This window comes from Rattus rattus, chromosome 1, assembly GCF_011064425.1.
Source record: "Rattus rattus isolate New Zealand chromosome 1, Rrattus_CSIRO_v1, whole genome shotgun sequence".
Taxonomy (NCBI): domain Eukaryota; kingdom Metazoa; phylum Chordata; class Mammalia; order Rodentia; family Muridae; genus Rattus; species Rattus rattus.
This window is the reverse complement of record NC_046154.1, coordinates 187,515,140-187,541,248: the sequence shown is the minus strand read 5'-3', so window position 1 is coordinate 187,541,248 and position 26,109 is coordinate 187,515,140.

Below are 26,109 nucleotides of genomic sequence, written 5' to 3'. Positions count from 1 at the left end.
TGTAATGGGCCTTGTGGTTTAAAACAAACATACAGCCTATCACAATATTACTCTAAATACTCAAGTATTATCTGAATGAATCTCAGTACATCTTCTCTGATCCGTTATCTCCTTATGCATTAAATAAGTTTAGCAATCCAAATTGTGAGGGATAGCTTGGCGTGACAACTATGTGCCCAGTTACTTGATCAGATGACAATCTACATGCTACTGCAAAGGTGTCTCTGAGATGTCATAAATCAGTTTATTTTCTGCAATGTGGACGATCCTCATAACAATACATGGAATATCTTAAGAGGGTAGACTCAGGTTTCCTGCAAGAAGCAATCCTCCCTCAAATCTGTGACATAGACCTTCTGACCCAGCCTCTATCCTCCAGCCTCCAGATCTCAAAGACGACCCCAGTATCGGTTGTTTTCTAAATTTCTGGATTGCTATTTTTGTCTACAGATTCTGGTCTTGACAACCTGCAAAATCATGTCTGTCAGTTTCTGGAAACCAATTGCTTTCCTGCCTTTCCATCTCACCTCCCAATCCTTTGGCTATGTCTCTCTCTATTCTGCTTTCCTTCCTCCCTTATTTCCTTCCCTTGTTTCATCCTTGTTCGTTCTATCTCTCTCTCTCTCTCTCTCTCTCTCTCTCTCTCTCTCTCTCTCTCTCTTTCTCTCTATCTATATCTATATATCTGTATCCATACATGCTCTACCATGTTGATCCTTTCCTAAAGAATCATAACTAAACAATATTGCTTCATTAAAATGAGGATCAAATTAAAATATATTTTCCAATATGTAAAATATATCATAATTATATTCTCCATTCTATACATATTTATTATTAATATTATTAATATAAACTTATATTAATATAATATTTTATTTTATATAGAATATATTCTAATATAACTTATATAAAATTGATATTAATATCTAGATATATTATGCATCTATTGGATAATATGAATATTACATGGTCAGGATGTTCTTTAGTCAGTTTAATAAGTTTCTCAATAAGAACATCGTGAACAAATGAAAAACAAATGCCAACCATGGATGTCCTTTGAGTGAGTATGATTCCAAAAACTGATGCTCATATGACTTACGTTACACAATTCATTAGTGAATATTGTTTGATGCATGACATACAGAACATTGCATTTCTTGTAAAGGCCTAAGAAAGTTGTATACATATACTAAATGAAAGGGTGAAAACATATTTCTTTTGACATCACAACAGTATTATTTGTGAGTGAGCAGAAGCAGGATTTCAGATCACTCTGTGACTCTTCCTTGTTTGCAAGGCTCATTTTCTGCATCTGAAAAGCATTTCTAAGGATACCTCAAATGCTTGTTAGGTAATAGGATCAATGGCCTTCAGTTGGAAAAAGAACACCCTTTATTAATGTTAAGTATTCTAGTTCAGATGGAAATGGAATGACAGAGACACTCGAGCATTTGGAAATCAAGCACCCAGTTCTTAAGAATTTATAAATGCAGATGGTGTTCTGCTGAGAATGTGTTATGATGCGAGGAACTGAAAAGACTGAAGCAGTCAGTGCTTGAATCATAGCACAAAAGAATGTGCTGTGAAGGTACACAGCATACAGATTTAGAGATTTGTCAGATAAACTCTTATTTGGAGTCTGCTTAAAGATACAATGTGTCATCAAGAGACAACCCAAATCACAAGTACTGCTGAACAAGCACAGGCAAAAAAAAAATATTTCGAGGACCAAGAGTGGCCACTGACCTAAGCCTCTGTGCTATAGACCTGTTGGAAAATGCAAGGACATAGGAGTGACAGTAATTCTAAGAACCAAATGACTTAGCTGGCAATGTCATGGCTTCAAGATTCACCCAAGAATAATACCCTGACAAATACTATGTAATGCAAGCAAAGAGTGTTTTATTGTACAGAAGTCCAACATGCTGGGGTCTCTCATTACCAAAATAGACACCCGAGTGAGCTCACAGGCTCAGTTTAGGGGAATTCAAGGGTAGGTGACCTGATCTTACTCTATCTCTTAGGGACATCCTAAAACCTTCATCAGCGCTTGGGGGCTTGAATCTGTTGTTGAGGAATTCTGGGGGAGATGGCCTTATCTTGTTCTATCTCTTAAGAACATTCCAGAACTATTACTGGGATTGAAGGCTGGAAACTGTTGCTGACCCATTGTCCTTACTTCAGGCCAGGTGACCAGGCTGCTTGAAGCCTGGGATTGTCAGGCCTAATCTCTTGAACTGCTCATATGAAGCTATGGAGTCAATCATCAGGTATAAATAGTTCTTATAAAGAAATTATTTCTTATCTCCATTGACGGTTTTTCTAAGATAGAAACATTAAAATTCAACAATAGTTCTAGCAATCCTCTAGCCTTGACTCAGGGCAAGTTTCTCTCTGTTTCCAACACCTTGAGTTGATAGTAGGGTCTGAGTAATGAGAATGAAAAAAATGTTTGTTAATTAGAATTTAAGTCTGTCTAGAACAGGAAAAAATTATTACTTTTAAATACACTTATATTACCAGCCTACACACAGGAGTAACGACGTCTTTAAGCATTCCAAATGCTTATTTAAATTCATTTCAACACTTCTATATTGCATTTGCTTATTTCAACAGCTGCTAAAGTAAGCCTTCTAGTTTTGTGGAATTTTAACTACAAAATAGGGGGGAATGCCTAGAATTTATTTTTTCTCAGTGTTTGAGATGAAGAGAAGCCTCTAGGTGGGCTCATGCTGTTACATCAATATTCTCTCTCTCTCTCTCTCTCTCTCTCTCTCTCTCTCTCTCTCTCTCTCTCTCCTCCCTCTCCCCTCCCTCTCCCTCTCCCTCCCCTTCCGTACCTCCTCCCTCCCTCTCTTTCTTTCTTTCTTCATTCATTCATTCATAAACATTACATAAAATTGAAGCATTGGTGCACAGGAGATATCCAAGGAAAATTAAAGAACAAAAGTTATGAAAATCCAAGCCACTTGATGTGCCTCTTCCATAGAATCTTGGATTCTCTCTATAACACAGTATTTTGCATCAGTCAGAAACCAAGAAAAATGACACATGGGGAACCAGATTGAATCCTATGTTTGGAGGAAGGAAAAAGATCGTTTTCCTAGGGCAGTGTGGCTGGCAAAAGCAAGCTTTTCAAATCCACAGAAAATGTAGCTTATGTCTTTAAAATGCTTGCACCTATACAAAGTGCACTACATAATGTTCGTTCTCACAACTTGACATGCTCCTGGCATGTCCTTTGATCATAATGACCATCTATCACCTTCTCTAATATATCTCCTTCCTCTTTACATCCCACTAAGCTATTCACTTTCATGTCTCTAACCCATATATGAAGGATAAGCCATCATGGTGATCTTTGTGAAATTAACATATCTCACTGGACACAATGATCTCTAGTTCCATCCGTTTTCCTGCAAATGACATCATCATGTTTCCTGGATGGTGGAATACAATGTCTTTGTGTATCTCTACCACGTTAGAAAAGAATCTGCCTATTTATTGATGGCATCATAAGCTGATTCTAGAACTTGTATTCTCCATGAGTAAACTATTCTAGGGTTATTTCCAATGCCTTTTGGCATAGTCAGTACTCTTTTGAGTTGAGTGAGTCCACAGTTTATAGAAGATTGGACAAGGAACACGGAGCTGAGATGAAGGATTTAGGCAGAGCCTGAGGAATCATCCTTAGGCAAGTGGCTTTCAATATGGAAAATGCAACCTCAAAATGCTTGCCCAGTTTTAGCAATGTATTTTTCAAAGTAAAATCAAACTTTCTACCAGTGACTTTTCTTTCTACATGCAGGGGCCTAAGATGCCTTCAATACGGTAAAAACCATTTCACATGTTAAAAGCAGGTTTCATCATGTACAATGTATATATTGTAGCAAATGAAGCTTTAAGCAGATGGAAAAACATTCCCTGTTTTTACATCCCTTTAATTTTTACATCTCCAAGTTACATGATTCAGTACTCAGATGACACATGTACCTTTTTAAACAAATTCTGGTTGCCAAGTTTCAAAAATGTCACACAAGATCTTGAGGAGGAAAACTTCACGCTTTTGCTCATTTTCCAGTTGTTTATCTTTAACTCTGTGAAATGTCAGGTATGCAGCTGATCATTGTGCTCTCAAATATTCCCCGTCTTAGAAGTAACACTGTGCATATGTGTAATAAATGTATGCATATACAGAAATTGTCAAATTAGTGATACTTAAAATGTGAAAAATTTATTTTCTTAGATCGTTTTATGTTTTAAAATGACAGTCGTAACTTTGCTGTCACTAAAAGGCCAGCTCATCTGGCTTTGCTTCAGAGTGACAACAAACGCACTGGCCACAGGTTTTATGATCCAGAGCTGCTCGTGAAACCTCATAGCAACAGAGGCCATTACCAATAAGGAGGTGGGAAATTGTCAGAGATTTTTTTTTTAGAAACCTTGAAGCCTGTATCATGAATTGACTCATGCGATTACAGAAAACTAAACTCCGGGTAAGATCGCTAAGTGACATTCTGAAAGGGGCGCCCTTATTTCAAGGATGCATTCTGGCATAAAGCTGTTCTCTGCTGTTCTCTTTGGTGCCTCTTGCTACAGAGTAAACAAAGTTAGACATTTAATTTTATGCGTTTAATTACTCTGGTTCTATAGTTCACTGTTGTTTTGAAAGAGCAAAAGAATTGGGCATATCTCTCTAATGCTTACTGCCTTTTAATTGTTGTTCTGTTCTATTATCTTAATTAGTCCAACACAGCTAGAACAAAGGGATGTATATGAAAATAGCTCACATCATGTTATATGATCTTAGAGTGTCTCTTTTCCAACTCCTTAAAACCAACCCTAGACTCATGATGGTGAAATTAGGCAATGACTTGTTGTTATGACTGTTCTACTTATGACATAAAAATTTTATAACAAAATTTTTAAGTTCAGGTATACAAGCTTAAATAAACAACAAAATTCTTAAAACTCATTTTTAGCCAAGATGAAGGTCATATCTAAGTAAATTTGTTTAATTAAAAACTTTTAAATATAATTTGTTGTTTTAGGTCAGATCTTTTAATATGTCTACATTTGGAAAATAATTCAACTCATTAGAATAAAAACATTGTTTTCATAAGATATAAAAATACCTACTCAACAGTGTAGAAGAATATAGTAGACAAATAGCTGGGTAAGAAAGTCTTTCTTAGGAGAATTGACTGGTGATTATAGACTCTGCAAAAATCTAGAGTATATCATTGGCAACCAGAGAATTAGGGAAGCTAATGCTGTAATTCACTCAAATCTGAGAGTCTAGGAACTTAGATTTGTTGAGGCACAAATCTAAAAAAAGCACAGAGGCAAAGGCCAGACATCCCAGGGGGTCTCATGGTCTAGGTCAGGAGATTAATGTGCCTATTCTAGAAGACCAAAAGAAAAATTTACACTTTTCTGTTCTCTGTTCTACATGGGACCTCAGTCTGTTGATTGTCTCCATTATGGGTAGTTGAGGCTGGCTCTGTCATAGGCAGTGCAGTAATGATTTAAATGCAGTCTCTTCTGGAAGGGACTTGCAGATATATCCAGAAATAATCCTTTCTTGGACATTGACTATCTCTTTGATTCAATTGTGGTGATTAATATTGCCATCTTGATAGAATCAATGAAGAAGCGCATCTCTAATAGGGATTCTGAGGAATAGGTTGATGGAGGAAAGCGAGAGCCACCCTATGAATGGGACACTTCCAGTAGATGGAGTCCTCACTGGATAAAGTGAAAAAGCCTTCTGGGCACCAGTGTTTATCTTTCTCTACTCCCTGTCTTTGGGTACAGTGTTATCAACCACCTCTTGCTCCCTCGCTGCCATGATGCCCTGAATCCCCTTGAACTGTAACTCAGAATCAACATTTCCTTCATTTAGTCAGTCTTGTCAGATGGAAAAGTAACCAATAAAGCAGGGACATTGACACCCAGAGACCACCATTACACATTTCACACAGTCTCTAAGAAGTGACCTATATTCATTTTTTACAGCTACATGTATTTTGCGTACTAATTGAACATGTACTTGGTTGGGAACAAGGAGGTCCTGGTGCCCACAAATCTTGAATGTTAAGCATCCAAGAATGTCTGTTCAATGGGAAAGATGTAAAACTTGTTTTTCTTCCCAGAAGGCTAGGAATTGGACATAATTAATAGCCTGGTGATCTGTGTTGGGTCATTCATATCAATCTCCTACAACCAGAACTAGAGGTGGCTAGTCATCTAAATGGGCTTTATATTACCTGTACAGCCAGAGCCTTCCCCAATCCCCTACAACCAGGACCAGAGGTGGCTAATAACCCAAATGACCTCTATGCTTTTGGATGAACAAGAGCAGTCCAGATCCTTCCTTAGGCCCTTAGCTAATTACAGGCAGACTATATCCAGAACCCATCTTCTTGAAAGAAATGACACATACCCTGAGTTCAGTTTTGATGTAATTGTTGTTTCTTGTGTGCTAGGGATTGAATTACACCAGGAATGTCTTACTCCAAATTATACTGTTTAAATTTGTTGGCAGAAAATCACCTGACATCACAGTCTCCAAAGTTAAGTCCACGTTGACAAAGTCAATGTAAAACCATTGACATTCTCCCCTCTTTGCATTTCGTTCCCCTGACTAACATGACACTTACAGATATTCCCCCACTACTTGCCAAAAATAAATGGTTTCTGCCATTGTGAAAAGCTGAGAGAATATTGTTACTAGATGTCATTCCACTTTCCAGACTTAAAAAAAATAAATAAATAAAACCACCATCAGAAGCAAACAACAGCAACAACAACGAATGGTTGCCTTTAAAAAGAGCAATGGTGTTTGTTTATTTATTCAACATGTACCTCATGCATGTGCCATGGTGCCTGTATGGAGGTAAAAAACAACAGGCGAGAGTTGTCTCTCTCCCTCCACCATCTGGGTCCCAAAGATTGGATTCATGACATCCAGCTTGTTGGCAGATATTTCATCTTGACATCTAGCTTGATGTTAGATATTTCGTCTTGATGACCCATCAAACACTTGTAACCAAGTTTCTCCAAACTTTTCTCAAAGCTGTTATTCCATATTTTATAAAAAGATGGCTTTAAATGTATATACCCTGACTTGGAGATTCAGAGAAAGTAGATTAGAATCTTGTCCCTGGTACCTTCTTTCGGATCAGCGAGGTGAGCTAATGAATAATTAAACATCGAAATTTCATAGTTGATAAAACACAGGCATAATGAGACCTTTTGGTTGCGGGTCATTATATGGATCTCATGAATTGATGTCTTGTGTCTGATTGTGCCCTGCTTAGAGTCAGTGCTATAAATAGCAACCGTTTTAACAGAATCAATATCTAAAGAAAGCAGTCATTCTTCTCTCTAAACAGTTCTAATTGTGAGTCTTCTAAAAGCTCCCTCCCTGCAAATTCCAGCCGCTGCACTCATTATGCTCGCTGGAGCAGATAAGTTTGATTCCTTCTTCCACACGAATGCCAGTAAGAGGTCCGAAAACATCTACTTATCTTCACCTTTCCCCAAGCGAGACTCTGCAATGGACTTTTGTTGTTCCTTAATTCTTTTTTTTCCTCCTAAATGTAGTGAATATATTAGACTTTTCAGAAACTATTTAGGCCAGAGTGGGAATCATTACAGGATAGAACTTCTTGTATCTAATTTATATCTATTCAGCAACAGAAACTAGAAAATAACTTTTACAAGTTTGACATATAAAATAAATGGTAAAAAGTGTAGTCTCCTAGACCAATTCTGGCTTGATTAACTGAGTTATATTATAAATACAAAGATTTCCTCCTTTTACCACCATAAATAAATAGTAGTACTCTGTTTCACATTTCTTTTGGAAGAATTTACTACATTTTATCCCCTTAATTCTTGAAAATATTGTTTATGTAACTGTTTACTAAGCTGTATGTGCAAGCCAAGAAGAATATTTATTGGTTCATCAAAACAGCATTAGCTATTACATTTTATGCAACCAACATATGATATGAGAAACAATTTATTTCAACAAGCAAAATGATAGCATGTGGGCATTGATTAATATTTCTGTAATTTAATAGTTATTTTAATAGAAATTAATGGGATTCTCATACATGTTTTTATGTTTATGTAGTTGCAATATATTTTGTTTGATCCCCGTGACAAAAATCATACCTCACAGATATATGGAGTAACAAATGAGGGGACATATTAGTGGTAGTGTTCTGGTGATAAGTATCTGGTGGACAGTTCTCTCTGCTTCTATAGCTGAACTCAACACACAATAGCTCCTTACAGGGGAGGACGTGACATGCCAGGTCAGTGACATTTTTTACTCTGTTAAAATAAAATACTGTGGTTCAACTCGTTCTTTATAAGCAGCTTTTTCTCTTGCGTGACTTTGTAACACTATGTTCTGGTTATATGAAATGTATTGGTTCACTGAAGCATGAAGACATTTCAAATGTAGATGTGTCTTATTATGTAATATAAAAGGATCACATTCATTGATATCATTTCAAATCTCACTGGAAAGGTTCTAAATCACAAGAAGCTGTCAAGCTCACAGAAGGTGATACAAATTTCCCCCAAATTCTAATTTTCTTTTGAAAGCTTGAGTCTTATCACTGGCACTAAATGCTGTCAGTTGTTTACATTATGGTGACAAGTTCATTTTATTTATTTTCAAAAGAATGTCTGGTGAATAGGCCTTAACATTATATAATTCGTTTTGACATTTCTCAAACAGTTCTAGGAAGCTCAGGAGTCTATAGACCACACTTTGAGACACATCTCTTGCTTCAAAGGGAATATGAGAATGCTTATTCTGTGCCAAGCATGAGTGAGCCTAGAGACATGGGTCCAGGTAACCCTGGATATCATGTTCTATTGTGGAAAAGACTACATGGAATTTGATAGTCATCGACCATGAGAAAATAATTAATCCATGCATTACTGAATACATTGTTAGGGACATCATTTAGATGGGTTACAAATGAATGGATAAATCCCTGCGATCGTAATCAAATGACATTTTATAATATTAGCTTTGGGATTTGTAACTACTACTATCTCATTAATGTATTTCAAAGCTTTTTCATGGTAATTTAAGAAATATTATGGTAAACACAGAAGTTGGTGACAAATGGTTAATAAAGGTCGTTTGGGACAATATTGGTTCTTGTTTACAGTCTCTCAACTTTAGACATTTATAAATATCTAAGCAGTGCAGTTGTAGAATCTCAAAAATAGATGTGTTTTTCAGTGACCTTCATGGGAGTTTGTCCTTCATTCAAGGTCACTACAAGCTGCTGCCTAAGTTTTTCACCCTGCTGTGGCTCTAGTCTCTTCAGTTCTCTTTGTACCTGCTCTAGAAAAAAAATAGTTCATTCTCATTCTCTCTCTCTGTCTCTCTCTCTGTCTGTCTCTCTGTCTCTCTGTCTGTCTGTGTCTGTCTCTGTCTCTCTGTGTCTCTGTCTCTGTCTCTGTCTCTGTCTCTCTGTGTCTCTGTCTCTCTGTCTCTCTCTCATACTTCATGTAACACCCTGGGAAATGGTTCCTGCAAAAAACACACACACACACACACACACACACACACACACACACACACACACACACACACACATCACACAAATTCAGGCAATTGCCCTAGAGATTTAAAATGCTTATTGTGATTTGCCAACCCCTCAAGGATGCTTACAGTCATAAAGTAGGCTTCCTCTTGACCTTGATCTTCTAAACTTTTCTTTGTTTCTATTCCTATGCTTTTATTTTAGTTAGCTATTTGGACTTTAGGGTTGTGGGTATATCCACAATGTATGTCAGACAGGAAACCTACCTTTATCCATTGTTATCTTCAGTGGGTTTTATAACCATCGCCCATTCTTCATATTCTCATCCATAAAATGTAATATTTGTGATGTAACCTTAAAGAAGTATTTTGCAGGTGAAATGTAAGAATCCACATGTCCTTGCAAAATATTAAATCCAACAATACACATACATTCATATCATTGCTACAGCATATACATAGCAGGTGATTGTTATCATAACTGTATAATTGATAAATTATATACACAATGAATATTTGCCTACTAAACTAAAGTGCAAATGTCTTTGAGGGACTATTCCAATGGTTGCAGAATTTTTAGTTCACTATATAAATAAATAGATTTAACCCTATTAAATTTTATGAGTATATATGTTATATATACATATATATATATAATATAATATATATAATATCCATGTTTTGCCTGACAATTTACTTGGATGGTGTTTACGCATTAATATATGAATCAGCTAGTCATGGAGTTCCCTAAGGGAAACATGACCTGAGCAATGTATTTACATGTGGAGAACATTGACCATGAAATTCTGTTCTTTTGACAAAGTCTTTTGACAAAGAATGTTTAAGCCAGATGAAAACATCTAATTTAATTTAAACTCATGTGATGGATTAAGAACAATGTAATATGTAATAGCAAGTTTGAACTCTTAAGCAGGGCTGATTAGATTGTTCTGGAAAACTGGAAAGAACTGAGTTTTAACCCAAACATGAGAGGATTCCTAGGAGAATTTCCACATGTACTCACCTACTTTTCTACCCACTACCCTATGGTCATCAATGTCACCACTGCCTATCTGAATATGTAGGGTCCTCCTCCTACCCAGTCCTGTCCTGTCACATTGCTTAGGACTGGCGGTCTGACAGTTCTTTCTACTTTCTTTTTTTTTAGTTTTTTTATTAGATATATTTCTTTACTTACATTTCATATGTTATTCCCCTTCCCGGTTTCCTGTCCATAAGTCCCCATTCCCTCCCCTCCCCCTCTCCCATACGGGTATTCCCCCTATACATTCCCCTTATTGCCACCCCCCTAATATTCCCCTGTACTGGGGGTCCAACCTTGGCAGGACCAAGGGCTTCCCCTTCCACTGGTGCCCAACAAGGCTATTCTCTCTATTCTGCGATTTTTCCCTTACCAGTAAGTCATTTCCAATATCATCCAAATATGATTCAATCTACATATCTAACAGAAAGACATAAAATCATCTCTCCACTCCACAGTTACCCTCTAGTTACTATGCTATTTCTCTTCTACCCTTTCTCAGTGATTTTTGGAAAGACCCTATAATAGATTTTCTAATGCATTCTCTAATTTCTGAAATCCTCCCTACTGCTTCAGACATGGAGAATTAGTCCTTAGCCTCATTGTATTTGTTCACTGACAGATTTATCCTAGGAGTTGGGTCACCTGCTCCTCCCTTTGTCTCCTTGGGGGTTTTTATATGTGTCGGGGTTTTCCTTCTGTCTTTACTGGTCTTGCCAACCAGTCAGCCAGGTGTTTTTCTTAACCTTTGTATACAGATATCATTCATACTTTCCAGCTTACTTAAATATTAACTATGATTTGCAAAGTTGCCCCACATATCCACCTTTGTTTCTCTCTATTTCTGGACTTTTCCCCTAAACAACACTTTTACTAATGTGGTAATCAAAGCTAGTCATTGTGGCCTTTAATCCCTATACTCAGAAGGCAGAGGTAGGCAGATCTCTGTGAATCCCAGGTCAACCTGGTCTATATAGAGAGTTTCAAGACTGCCAAAGCTACACAGTGAGATAATATCTAGCAAAACCAAAAAACAAACAAACAAACAAACAAACAAACAAAACTAAAACAACAACAAAAATAGAGCATCAAGGTAATCCTTATCTCAAGGTAATCAAAAGATATTGGTCTTTCCCTCTAGGACTATCCTGAACCTCATGATTCCTCTGGAGTCATGACCTTCTTGACTTTATCTCATATCTCATACAACTCTTCTCATATAATTCTTCCGATATTGGCTATCAAGTATGACCCTGATTTATAAATTTTACGATGTTCTCATTTCTTATGTGTGTAGGTTATGGACATGAGAGGTAGGGAAGCTGCCGGCGAGGACACAGCAGTCTCTGCATGTGTGCATGGAGGCCAGAGGATAACCTTAGTATTGGATATTAGGAGCCATCTACTAAGATGGGTTCTCAAGAGTCTGGAGTTTGTCCAGTAGGTTAAGTTGGTTGGCCTGCAAGCCCTAGGGATCTGTCTATGTCTATTTACCAGTTGTGGGACTAGAAACACATGGCATCAATCATGCCTAGCCTTGTTATGTGGTTACGGAGGATCAAACTCTGGTCCTTACGCTCACGTGACAAGCATTTACCACTTGACTCATGAGTCCACTCTCCCTTTTCTTCTTGAAGTTCTTTATTAGGTTCCTCTTAACTGTTTTGTTGCATGTTTGTGATACTGTACAACTTTACTATTTAAGACAGGACTGTCTCTCTCCACTGTGGTCCGTCCATGTTTTCTGATTGTCTTTTCTGCTGATCTAACTCTGATACTCCCTGGTATATTCTTTTTCTTATTTTATACTTAAAGTTTATCTTTAAAGTGTGAACTTCAGGATTATAAGCTGTACAAGGACAGACATGTGGGTATAATATTCTGCCTGCTGATAGAACTGTCATAATCCTTTCAGGTTGCCTTTCAACATCTGGATACCTGGTCCCTACTTTCTTAGAGAAGTTACCTTAGAAAACATGGGATAATAATTTATTCCTTGCTTCTCTTATGTGTATTTTTCTCCCCTTTGTTTGCATTATGGAATGTTTCTCTCCAGGAATTGAGAACCATTCTTTGAAATATATCTATCAAGATAGTACCTTTAGTCTGCAGTATCTGTCAGAGTGAGCTTAACTTTAATATCAATTTATAAACACAGATTGGCTAATTACTTTTGCCATTCCCCTTCATATTCTATCATACTTTCCAGGCAACATTCAGTTGAGCTTAAAAATTCTCCATTAATGTTTCCATGATGTTCTGTTTAGGTCAGTGTTACAGAGTCTTTCACCCTCAGTGCAATAGATTGGATAAAATGCATCTTGCCAAGACTAATATATATCTGGTGGTTCAATAACATCCCCTAAAACAAAAATACTTCCAATCCATTGAGTGATTTTTTAAGTCTCTGGTAACTGAATGAATAAATAAAAGACATATTTCATAACAGCTAAATTAAGAGGCTATGAAAAAGGCATGCAACTTTAAGACTGTCAGGAAAAGTAGGAGAGCCCATGACTGTGGAAGGAGAAGTAGAGACAATCAGAACCCTTGGTCAGCTGCCTCTCTCTGGTCTGATCCTAGTGTACAGAGCTTTGAAAATAGCCTTGTTTTTTTTTTTTTTAAGTAGTTTTGTTCATGTCTGAACTCCTTAACTCTTGCTTCAAGACAAACCTAATCAGACCGTTAATTAGGTCATTAGCTCTATTGTGAGCCCAACTCTTTTTAGAAATTAATTAATTAATCAATTTACATCCCAGATGCTGCCCCTATTTTGGTCCTTTCTCACAGAGTTCCTCCTCCCATCTCCCCTCCCTTTTACCTCTGAGAGGGGACAGCTTTACCACCCTGTATCCCTCCTACCCTGGTGTATCAAGTCTCTGCAGGATCTAGCAGATCATCTCTCACTGAGGCCAGACAAAACAGCCCTCTGCTAAACATGTGCCAGAGGGCCTCAGCTCAGCCCCTCTATGCTCTTTGGTTGGTGGCTCAGTCTCTGGTAGTTGCCATGGGTCTAGGTTAGTTGACACTGTTGGTCTTCCTATAGGATTATCTTGGCCTTCACTTCCTTCAATCCTTCCCCTAACTTTTCCATAGGGGTCCCTGACATATGTCCAATGCTTGACTGTGCATATCTACATTGGTCTCAAGTCAGCTACTGAGTAGAGCCTCTCAAAGAGGTATGAGCCCAATTCTTTAATCTTGACATTTGCATATACCACAGATCAGGTGTTCACTGCACACATTCCTTAATTTGCTTATTTGTTTATTTATTATTTATTCATAAGAATCTCATGTATGTATACAATTAAAAACAACCACCCCTTTCTTGTGCTCCTTTAAATTACCCCTATATTCCCCCTACAACAAGTACTTGTCCCAAACCTCGTTTGTTTTCATGTGACACTAAGTCAAGTTAGTACCATTTTTTTTTTCATAAAAAGCATAAGCAAGTCTTCATTACATAGGAGTCTTAGACTATTCCCTTCTTAGTGAAAAATCTTAGAGACAGAAATCAATGAAGGGGGGGAGATAGATTTATTTAAAGATGGGATTGGGCCAGAGAGATGGTACTGATGCCAAGACTGATGACCTGAATTTCATCCCCAGAACCCGAAGGTGAAGGGAGACAACCAACTCGAACAAGTAGTCCTCCGAGCGCCACTCATGAGTGATAACTTATACATGTCCGCCATAAATGAAAGTGCGTCAATGAATCAGTGCAACAAATTAAATACAGAATGAGGAAGAGACTAGATTTTATTGGTTCTTCAGTTCTTTCTCTTCCTCCTCCTCCTCCTTCCTTCCCTTAATTTCTAATGTCTATTTCAGAGGGTTTTGATGTACGTGTATGTGTGCATTCGTGTTTGTGTTTGTGCATGTGTGCGTGCGTGCGTGCGTGCATGTGCGTATTCGTGTGTGTGTGTGTGTGTGTGTGTGTGTGTGTGTGTGTGTGTGTGCGCGCGCGCAAAAAGCTTTTATACAAGGAAAAGAGATGAGTTTGGTGAGCCAATGGGAAGGAGTCCAGAAGTTCCACAGGACCATTCATCAACAGATGTGAGTGTGCTCCTCATCTCTTCTGAAAGCTTCAGACTCTATGTTGCACTCCTATAGGTGTTTCACTGTTACCCAAAGGTGGATTTGTGAGAGAGGAGACAAATATAAAGAACAGGAAACAAGGAACAGCTTCAAATGTATCTGGGATGAGTGCTCATTTTCACCTTGAGAGAATGTCTGTTGTGATAGCCAATGAACTCTACTCAAATCATCCTGGCAGTGGCTGTGCACATTCTTCGCTACCCGCCCCAATGTTCTGCTTCCTGAACGAAAGACACATACACATAGCCTTATAATTGAATATGCCTTTGGCAGCTCAATGACTGGGCCACTTCCAAACCTCCAAGCAGCTAACACACGCTCCCCTCCGATATTCCTGAGTTATTACTTACTGAAATCTGTACTCCATCTTGGCTGCCCTGGATCCAGACCCGCCTCCCTCCCGGGTCACAATCCCTGTCTCTTACATCCTGGTTGTCTCTTTGTCCTGCCCTTCTTAGGCGTGGCAGCTACCCCTTTCCTGGCTCCTCCCTCGGTCTATTGCCTGAGAATCCTAGAAGTTTTGCCTCTTTCTCTCTGCCCAGTCATTGGCTGCGGGCGACTTTATTTACCAATCAAAACCAACTGGGGGCAGAGATCATCAGCGTCGTATGTGCAGCCATTCAGATTCCCATGGAATTTGGGGGACCAATGAACATAATACAAGCATTAGACCAAATCCACAACAAATCTACACTCACCTGTGAGTTGGGCATCTGAGCATGCCTATAAAGGGATTATCTCAGTTTCATTAAGGAGTACAGGAAGCCCCACCCACTCTGCTTGGCTCCTTTCTTTGGTTGGAATCTATGAATGTTAAGGGGGGAAAGAAGTTGAGCAGCATCAGGGGTTCCTGACTCTGCTTCTAGATTGTGAATTACATGTGATCAGTGGCTGTTGTCTTTACTTCCCCACCATGATAAACTGTCTCTCAACCATGTGTGAGTCAGAATAAAGCCTTTCTCCCTTAAGCTGTTTTGGTGAGAGTATTTTCTCACAGCAATAGGCCAATCATATAAGACTGGCTCATTCTTCCCAGAAGTGGATTATTTCTAGTTTATCAAGTGATTCAACAGACTTACATACAACCCAAAAGTCCTCTATGGTCCAGATTGAAAGTGAGCTCCTTGATTCTCTTCCTTCTCAGAGGGAAACAGTAGCCGAGTGTCTTGAGACAGGAAGTTCTTTTGAGCTGTTAATTATTGATTTGGATTATCGCCAGCTCTCAGTTGTCACAGTGTAAACAAGCTCGTGCAGCCGTAACAAAAACCTCCACAGTTCAATTCACTATCAGTCCTGTGCAGTCTGATGGCACCTGTGGTCGGTCTTGATAGTCTAGTCAGAGCTCTTACAGAAAACAGGCATCACACACATAGTGAAGAGATACGCTCTTCCCATTTGGAAAGCTCCCTGTGCTCTCTGATTTTTTTCCCCCAATTCTAACCTTCCACCCTGCACAGTCTGTACTACTTTTCTTTGTAACTGTCTTCAGAAGGCAAACTGTCTCCTGCCACACACCTCATCCCAGGTATCTGGATGAACTGTCAATTCATCAAAAAGAGATGTCTTTTTCTCTCTTCAGACTAAGAATAAAAATTAAAACAAACCTACCTCTCTATCAAAATCAAAAGTGACAAAAGTAAGCATTTAATGGATTCATAGCCCCCACATTAACTATTTTAGCAAGTGGCTGAGCAGAAGATAAATTTTAGATTCCTAACTGTGTAATCCATTTCAATTGAGCAAACTTCGGCATAAAATAATATTTAATCAGTCAACTGTAATGTGAGGGAAAAAATCTTTCTAAACATTGAAGGCACAGGTCTAAATTAATGTGTATAAAATATCTGTGATATGACCAAGAGACAGCATTTACTTCTTTTCTAATGTCTGACTGTGAAAACCAATTGATATTCTAAGGACAAGTCTTCAGCCATAGCATCTATGAAACAATGTGAGGAATCCAATTTTTAGTGGGTTATTCCTACCAGGCACAGACTACATGAAGAGAAGCCAGAGGGGATATGTTGTTCTCTAAAGAGGTCAAGTACAAGGTTCAAATCAAAGTCTCAGTGCATATTGGTTTCTTAGAAGAGGGAATATCTGCATTGAGCACATTCAATGGTCTAGTGGATAAAATTATGTTTTTATTCTTTCTCTATTATGTAGAGGATTCAGGGAAGACTTGAAACAGAATACCTATAAACGTACACAGACATACAAGGGGTATGCATGTATACTGCCCTACACACAATTTAGTCATGTAACAATTGGCCTTCATTTAACAAAAGCAAAACTATTCATTACTAAAGATTGAGTGACCTCTCAGGAGATTCTCGGAACATTAATTATTACTCAGGGATTTCATGTCGTTCACAGCTGATAGGAAATGTGAGCTGGTCATAGCAATAAAATATGGGATTTTCCTGGTTCCCACTCCAGGCTCACTTTGGTTCTAAGTTGTTTTATCTTGGCTCTCAATCACATTTAACACTATTGCATATCCACAATTAAGTTAGGTCCACAACCTGACAAGACGGCTTACATCTGCCCTTTCCTCTTCGAATTTCTACTGACATCCCAAGTAAACTATGGTGATGTCTTTTCTACTTTTCAGTCTGTGAAAACAATGCAGCGAAGCTAATTAATTGTGATTTGATCCAATAAAGAAGTCTCCCAGAATCTGTGGTAGCATAAGAATTTTTAAATACCTTGTTTTGTTTCCTTTGGAGCTGGACTCATTTCTGAGGTCCTGGCTGGCACTGATATCATGATCTAGACTATGCTGGCCTCAAATTTTCAGTGGTCCTTCCACCTCTTCTTAAAGTCCTGGGATGACAGGCATGTGTCACCACACCCAGCCTAGACCAATTATTAATTATAAGTATTGTCAGGAGGGGTTAGATTTAATGTGATAAATGCTATTGAATAATAATCATTCTTACAAGATGCACTATCCAGAAAATATGGTAAATTGAATATAGACTATAATTTCTAATTCAATGTAGCACTTTTAGAAATGAGAAAGGTGACCTGATGAATAAGTGAGTCCTGTCAAGACTGAGATGTGGAAAAAAAGTCAAGGAAAATAGAGATGGAAAAAGAAAATATGGTCAATAATCTACATGCATATTTGTACACCAAGCATCATGCATGATGCGATCGATCATGTAGTGAAAGTGCTTGCCATGCAAGAATAAGGACCTGAACTCAGATTCCCAGAATCCATGTAGAGTCTAAAATAGTAGTGGGTACCTGTAATCTCAGTACCTGAGGTAAGATTGGAGGTGGATACAGAAGCAGCTCCCAAGGCTACCAGGCCATCTAACCTAGTTAATGCTGCAGCAAGTAAGAGACGATGTTGCAAGCTCTGTGGGAGATGAGGAAGGAGACCCAGTGCTTTTCACTACCCTCTACTTCTACACTGAGCACACCACCCATTCATGTGTATATACTCACATTTGCATGCATACATCCTCTCTCTCTCTCTCTCTCTCTCTCTCTCTCTCTCTCTCTCTCTCTCTCACACACACACACACACACACACACAAACTAAAAAGACACTCTGGATAGCTCAGTGGTAGAGCGCCAGCCTCCCATCTACTGTTATACCCGTGCAAGGCCTTAGATTCTGTCTTGTAAGAGAAAAACAGAAAAAGAAAAGACAATCCTTAGAGAAACCCAACCTGACCAAGGAAAGCGGTGACTCTGGGGGACGTCCTGCAGCAGTGTGATTGGTACAAAAATAAGCATAGTAGTAAATACATAAATTAAGTCATTAAAAAGGCATTTTCACCAATGTCCACAGCTTCCTTTGTATTTGGCTGAAAGACTTCAAGTTGCCTTAGCTTGACTTTTCACTACCAAACAACTCATGTGTTCTAGAACACATTGCTCTGCGTGCAGAGGTCTGCCTTGATCGTACCCTCTCCCTGACCTCCTCCTACACTCTTCCCTTTCTGGGTTCTTCCTCTTTTCCTTTTTATATTGGAGCCTCCTTTGAAGCCGTGTCTAAGAATACTTCCTTTCTCAGTTTCTTTTGAATACTAACCTCATTAGTAAAACTCATAATCATGTTCTATTTATTTATATATTCATTCTCCCTCCCCTCCAAATCAGAAGTTGATGAGATATTGTATTGAAAATACCACTTTCTAGTAGGAGTTCAATAATTATTTTTCCAAAAATGAAAATAGTAGAAAGGAAATGGTCACAGTGATTGTCATTGACCAACACCAAGGGTTTGTGTTTTCTTAATAAATTTCAGACACTTCTTTGCTCTATTGCTCCTTGGAGTGATCTTTAGGTCATTCTTCCATCAACAGGAATTCACTAAAATCCCAGAGTAGTAATTAAAGGTAAGGTTAGGGACAATACAGGCTTCAAGAACATCTGACTGGATTAGTACACACATATACACATACATGCACATGAACATATATATGCATATATGTGTACATGCATATACACGCATATATACACATACATATACATGCGTTCACATGCATACATACATATACACATATACACATGTACACATGCACACACATACATTTACACATACACATATAGCACATGCCATACACATATATACATATATAGACACAGACACACAAACATATACACATATATACATATAGACCCATACATACACACACACACACACACACATACACACGCATGCATGCACGCACGCACGCAAGTCCCCACAATGGTACATTCACAAGAACATTAAATCACAACCATCTCTTTATAACCACTATGGAATCACAAATGTTTGTGAAAGGATTCCTTGCCGGAGGACTGAGAGCAAGGGCAACAGAGGAAGAGAGAGACAGTGACGATGGATACTTCACTGAAATAAGTGAGAACTTAGGAGCTTTTCTATCTCACTCCACTGAGACGTCTGCCCAGCTCTACCTCAATGCAGAAAAGTTCCCCCGGTTCAGAAGGAGAATGAAGAAGTGGCGAGCACCCATGCTGTGACGTGGAATAATCTTCTTGCACCTGCGGAAATTCAAGTGGAAAAATTCGTGCTAAAGTGCTCATCAGTCTGTGTGTCCTCTTTTCAAATTTGGCTCTCCTTCCATTAGAATATCATCATGTGCGGCATTCATGTGGGTGTTGTCAAAATATGTAAAAAAATAACATAAAAAAGAATTTAAAATAGTATTAAAAGTTCCTTAGGAAGAATTTACTATTGACTGACAGACTGATTGACTGAATGATTATTTTTCTCACATATGAGATCCTGACCACAGTGTCTTCTCCCTTCTTTCCTCCCAGTCTTCCTTCCCTGACCAACTTCTCCCCAGCACCTCCTCCTCCTCCATTTCCCTCTAGGAAAGAGCAGGCCTCCCAGGAATATCAATCAAACATGGCATAACAAGGTATAATGAGACTAGGCATATCCTAGACTAGGCAGAGACGGCTCAGCCTCACAGATTGTCCTCAGGCTAAGCTCACCACTAGAAGTGTTAGGCAGACTCTTGAGTGATCATTGCAAGAAACAGATGAAGAGAAGCAAACCAAAACCAGCATGGTTGTTTCCTTGGTGACTAGACAATTTGTTCCCATTTCTAACTTATTTATTTACTGCCCATGGATTAATGTTGGTGTGTCTCTCACTGCATCGCCTGTGCACTCCAGAACCTTATAGGCATTCTCCATGCAGAGGCGTTTACTCTGGATGTCTGGCAATCTCCCGAGAGCTTTCAATCAAGTAGGATGTCTGAAAATTTGATTTTTTAAAAATCTTTGGCTTTAGGTACTATTTCAGCTGAATTTCAATACTTTTTCATAGATATGACATTTATAGAATTATGTTTCAAACACATTTGTATAACTCAGTATCTCTTTCCATATTTAAGATACTCTGGGAGATCAAGGACTAATTGGAACGTGGAAACTCCCACATTCTGCTACTGCTTTAGGCATTTGGGATACACTCTCAGTTTACCATTTCAGTGGCTCTTGTGTTCAATTCCTTCCCATTCCTGCCTTTCTTTGTCTTTGACAGTAAGTGGTTTCACAATAATCTTACCTGTCTGTATAAACTACTTGCTTAAGAGAGTTTTATATGAAGGCTCATAAGATCCTAGAACTAACTCTTGTGTTTCGTTCTCCCTAAACATAAAAATTCTATATGAGCTAGTACCTACACCAGGGCCATTGGTCCCTTCACCCTTCTCTATAGACAGATCGTGGACCAGAAGAACCCCTGTGCTTCTTATGAGAAAGAAAGAAAAAAAAAAGAAAGAAAGAAAGAAAGAGAGAGAAAGAAAGAAAGAAAGAAAGAAAGAAAGAAAGAAAGAAAGAAAGGGAGGGGGAGGGAGGGAAGGAGGGAGGAAGGAAGGAAGGAAGGAAGGAAGGAAGGAAGGAAGGAAGGAAGGAAAGAATCCTAACTTATAAATCCAATAATAGGACACCAAGACTCCTTCTAATTCAAATGCTAACTTCAGCATATTATTAGCTGGGGCGTATAACATGTTGGATAACTTAATTTCAATTACAAAAGCAAAAACAGGTAGACTTGATCAGTGTTTTAAGGACATTGGTAGACTTGATAGGCTTTACATCAGCACAGGTGAGGAGAGAGCTAATCACTCTAATTGACTGCTCAGCTTCTAGAAAAAACAATAGTTGTTTTCCCTAGAAATAAAATTGGTTATTAAATTGGCTTTTCTGGAAGCAAAACAAAGTGTTTAGAAATGTCTCTTTTGTTTGTTCAAAAACATAACTGTATTTTATAAACAAATGTGCAATTGCTCAAGAGAAGTTAAAAACGAAAGCAAATATGTGTTGTGCTGAAAGGCATGGGTTAGATTCTACTGAAAATTCTAAGCATGAACTGAAAAAAAAACCTACACACAATGCAGATTTATCTACTGAGAATGAAAACTTGGTATTAGAGATTTTACTAAAAAGCTTCTGGTTGCCATGGTAGCAAGACATAAATTCAGAGACTAATGGAAAAGAATGTATCATGTACTGAAATCAGGAGGGATATGATATAGGGCAGAGTTTTATATTCCTTTTAATTTGGTGAGAAAAACTTACAGAAAAAAATCAGACGAATCAGCTAAATAGTTAATGCCCCGGGGCGGGTATAGAGAAGGACCTGTGTCGGATTCTCCTACCTCAAACTTCAAGCAGCAAGAGACTTCAGGGCCACTCTGTACAGACGGTGAACAGTCGAATGCCGCGTTTGAAATTCCCGTCCCATGGATTTACTGTAGTTTACCACAAGTTTATTTCAATGAGACCAAATAAGAAAATGAAGGTGTGTAAGTTTCTATTCAATTTTTCAACAAAGAGGGGTTGGGGATTTAGCTCAGTGGTAGAGCGCTTGCCTAGCAAGCGCAAGGCCCTGGGTTCGGTCCCCAGCTCCGAAAATAAAAAAAAAGAAAGAAAAAAAATTTTCCCCAAAGATTTATATTTTTACTGTAAATAGCAATAGTTAAGGGTAATATCAGTGTAAACTTTTTTCAAAGACAAAGTTTTTACTTTTAAGGCAGGAAAAACACAGCAAAATGGCTCAGAAGATAGAGGCGTTTTATCCCAAGATCATGAGTTCTAGGCTTAGGACACACAGATGGTAAAAAGAAAGAACAGACACCCACCAGTCAGTCTCTGACCTGCATAGTAGTAGTAGTAATGATGATGATGATGATGATAACAATAATATTGTTTCACATATAATTATATATTATATCCCACATCCTTCTCATGTGTGTGTGTGTGTGTGTGTGTGTGTGTGTGTGATATGTAGGAATAGGTATATGTGTATCATACAAATGTGATGAACTGAGTTAAGAACCCTAGAACTGATGTGCAAAAGCTATGTGTCTATCCTAGCACTGGGGAGAGATTGTACAATCCCTGAAACTCAATGGCTAGCCAGTTTAGCCTAATTAGTGACCCCTGCATTGAGTGAGAGACAATGTTGCCCAACCATATTCGTTTAGTACTCACATGTGCTCACATATCCAGCCCTGTACTGACTGGTTTATGTTAGCTTGATATATCAGAGAGGATGGAGCTTCAGTTGGGGAGAGACCTCAGTGAGATTCAGCTGTAAGACATTACTCAATCAGTGATCAATGGAGAAGGACCCAGCCCACTGTAGGTGTTGCTGTCCCCGGGGTCCTGTCCTAAGCAATGCAGGGGAAGAAAGCCAGTAAGCATCATCCTCCATGGCGTCTACATCAGCTCCTGCCTCTAGGATGCTACCCAATTTGAGTTCCTGTTCTCGCTTCCTTCAATAATGAACAGTCCTGTGGAGGTGTATGCCAAATAAATCCTTTCCTCCCCTTTGTGGTCGTGGTGTTTTGTAACAGGGATAGAAACCTGTTCACGGCAAAAGTAAACAGAGAAACAATATTGTGTAAAATAGATTCATCTTGAAAGCTAGCCTTTATTACAAGGCAGAGACATCTTTATGCATAGAATATGATGTAATACAATTAAAATACTAATCTATAAATATCAATAACTATCGCATAACTCTTTAGTTTGGTTAAATGGTGAAATTTAATGAATTTTGGCCAATACCAAAAGCAAAAAAATTCCTGCAAGTTCTTTTGCTTTAAAACTCATGATGTCATCGTGTCTCCTGACACTGGGCACTGAAGCCAGCTTGAAGAATCTGTTCTCTCTGGACCAGTGCCACTCAGATCTTCTCTTTCCGAGGTAGCTTTAATAATCTAAAACACCTGTCTACAAAAGAAATCTGTCGTCTGCCAAAAGTCTCATGGTCAGGTGCAAAGGGGCATTAGCCTCCTGGTTTTAATACAGATAACAAAAAAAGTGAGAGACAACATTGTAAAGTGTATCCCTTGGAACTCAATTGTCACATTGTGTCAGAGGCCTACCTATACTTCTATCAGGTGCTGAAATTCCTATTTTGTACAAAGACTCTTGGCAGTAAAACCAAACTTTTAGGCAGGTCATTGCAGGGTTATCTGCTTTGCAGAACTTGAATCCTATCTAAGGGTTTGCCATTCAAGAGTAAATATCATTAGTAATTTGTAACGTTCTCATCTTTGTTACTGTTTTTTCTATATACCACTGATCAAAACCAAAGGAGATATATATATATATATATATATATATATATATATATATATATATATATATATCCTGAAGGAGGAAGAGCCAGTCTTATGTATCGGTGTTAATGTATCTAGTAAAGACCCTGGGAAAACAGTTTCATTCTTAGCCACGTTCATACAACCATATGATAATTCAGCTAGCATTACTAAATGTGCTTTACTCTGTGTTTGTTTTGAATGACCTCATTATTTCATTGCATCTTCGGAATAATCTTGTGACACCAGATGAAGCTTACATTGCTTACCTTATCAAAGGGACCATGATGCCCTACTAATGCCTACATCAGGGTCTTCAATGCTTTGTGTATCTAGTGCTTCTGAGTGACGTCTCATGAATCATGAAGAAGCAAGGGTCTTTAAACTGCCAGTAAGAAAAGTTATAGGAGACATCCCTAGTCTCAGAACGTACAGATCACTAGATATCTGCCTGTGGGAACAGAGGTTTAAAAATAGAAGAAGATCAGAAGTCTACTTATTCATATATACACATGTAGAAAATTAATGGTAATACAGTATCATTAACAAAAGTCACTGTGCTGCTCCAAACAATACCACAGCCTAGTCATTTATCTAACTATAGCACTGTGCTCAAGGGTCCAACTCCTTCTCTACAACCCCAACTCCTTAAAACTACTATTATACTTCCAACATTAATGACAGTAATTTAGTTTTGAAAATATATCAAAATGTTTAATTAGAAATTTAAGTTAAAACAAACTTCACGGCAAAGGCAAACTATATCATACAATAAGCAAATTAAAAGCAAAACTGAACTGTCATTAAGTAAATTCAACTCAATACTTGCTTGCTCAGCACAGAAGCCAGGACTGCCAGCACACTCTTCCTAGCCATCCCTCACCTACCCTCTCTCCCAGATCTAATCTTCTAATCTTCTTCAGTTTCTCCTTAAAAAAACAACAACAACAACAAAAAAAACCAACCAACCAACCAAACAAACAAACAAAAAAACCAAAAAAAACCAAAAAACCAGCAGGCTTCCCAGGGCCAACCAAACACAGAATAAGGTACAGTAAGACTAAGCAAAAACCCTCATTATCAAGGCTGATTTAGGAAACCCAGCAGGAGCAAAAGGGTCTCGAGAGCAGACAAAAGAGTCAGAGTTATCCCCCCCACACACACACACTCCCACTCTTAGGAGTCTCACAAGATCACCAACCATAATGCACACATAGAGGATCTAACTGAGACCCATACAGGGTCCACCTTTTCCCTTAAGTCTCTGTGGTTCTCACTATGAACCATGCTTAGTGGATTCTGTGGGTCCCGTTCTCGTGGTATCCTCAACCCCTCTGGCTTCTGGAGTTATTTCTGTTGAAGTTCTCAGGGTTGAAGATCAGGAGGACGGAAATGCTCCTAAGAAGGAATGAGCACATTGCCGAGCAGGAAGCAAAGGGTGGGTGGGGTACGGATCAGCTTTCATAGCAACCACATAGTAAGAGCTACCCAGAACCACCTCAAAAACATCTCAGTCCTTCCAACGAGAAGGGCCTATAAGCTCAGAGTGATGAAGTACTCTTGTGGCCCCAGTTCCAGCTGAGAAGCCACTGATAGCCGATGGCTGCCGGAGAAAGGAAGAGTCACTATTGTGTAGGGAGGGACTACTGACATGTTGTTCCACACCCATGCTTATAAGGGCAATACTGACTAGCCTCAAGGGTTATTCAAAGGAAGAAATAAACAAAAGCAGAGTATGGATATGCTGGGAATGGTTCAGGGAAAGGTTGGAGGGAGAAGATGGAAGCGAATATGATCAAGATTCATTATATGCATGTACGATACTTCCAAAGAACAAATGAAAATTAAAACCACAGTATTATCATATGCCCATGAGAATGGTTATTATATTTTCAAAAGCAAGGATGGTTAGTATTAGCAAGAAGGTGAAGTAAAGAAAATATTTGTACCCTGTTGGTGGGAATGTAAACTAGTACAGCCATTATGGAAAGCAGTATACATAGGTCCTGAAAAAGTTATAAATGAACTTGTAATATGGTAAGATGATACAGCAACCCCATTAGTGAGTATGCGTCAAAAGAAAATGAAATCAATGTCTTGAAAAGCAATAGTCCTATGCTTATCACAATATTAATACAATAGTCAACTTAGAGAGTCAAAATACCTGTCTATGAATTAATGAACAAGGAAAGTTTAATATATACATACTGCTATAGAATACATATACCACATTGTCAACATATATAAAGGAAGAATATCTTATCTTTTACAGTGACACGGGTAGATTTGCAGGAGAATAT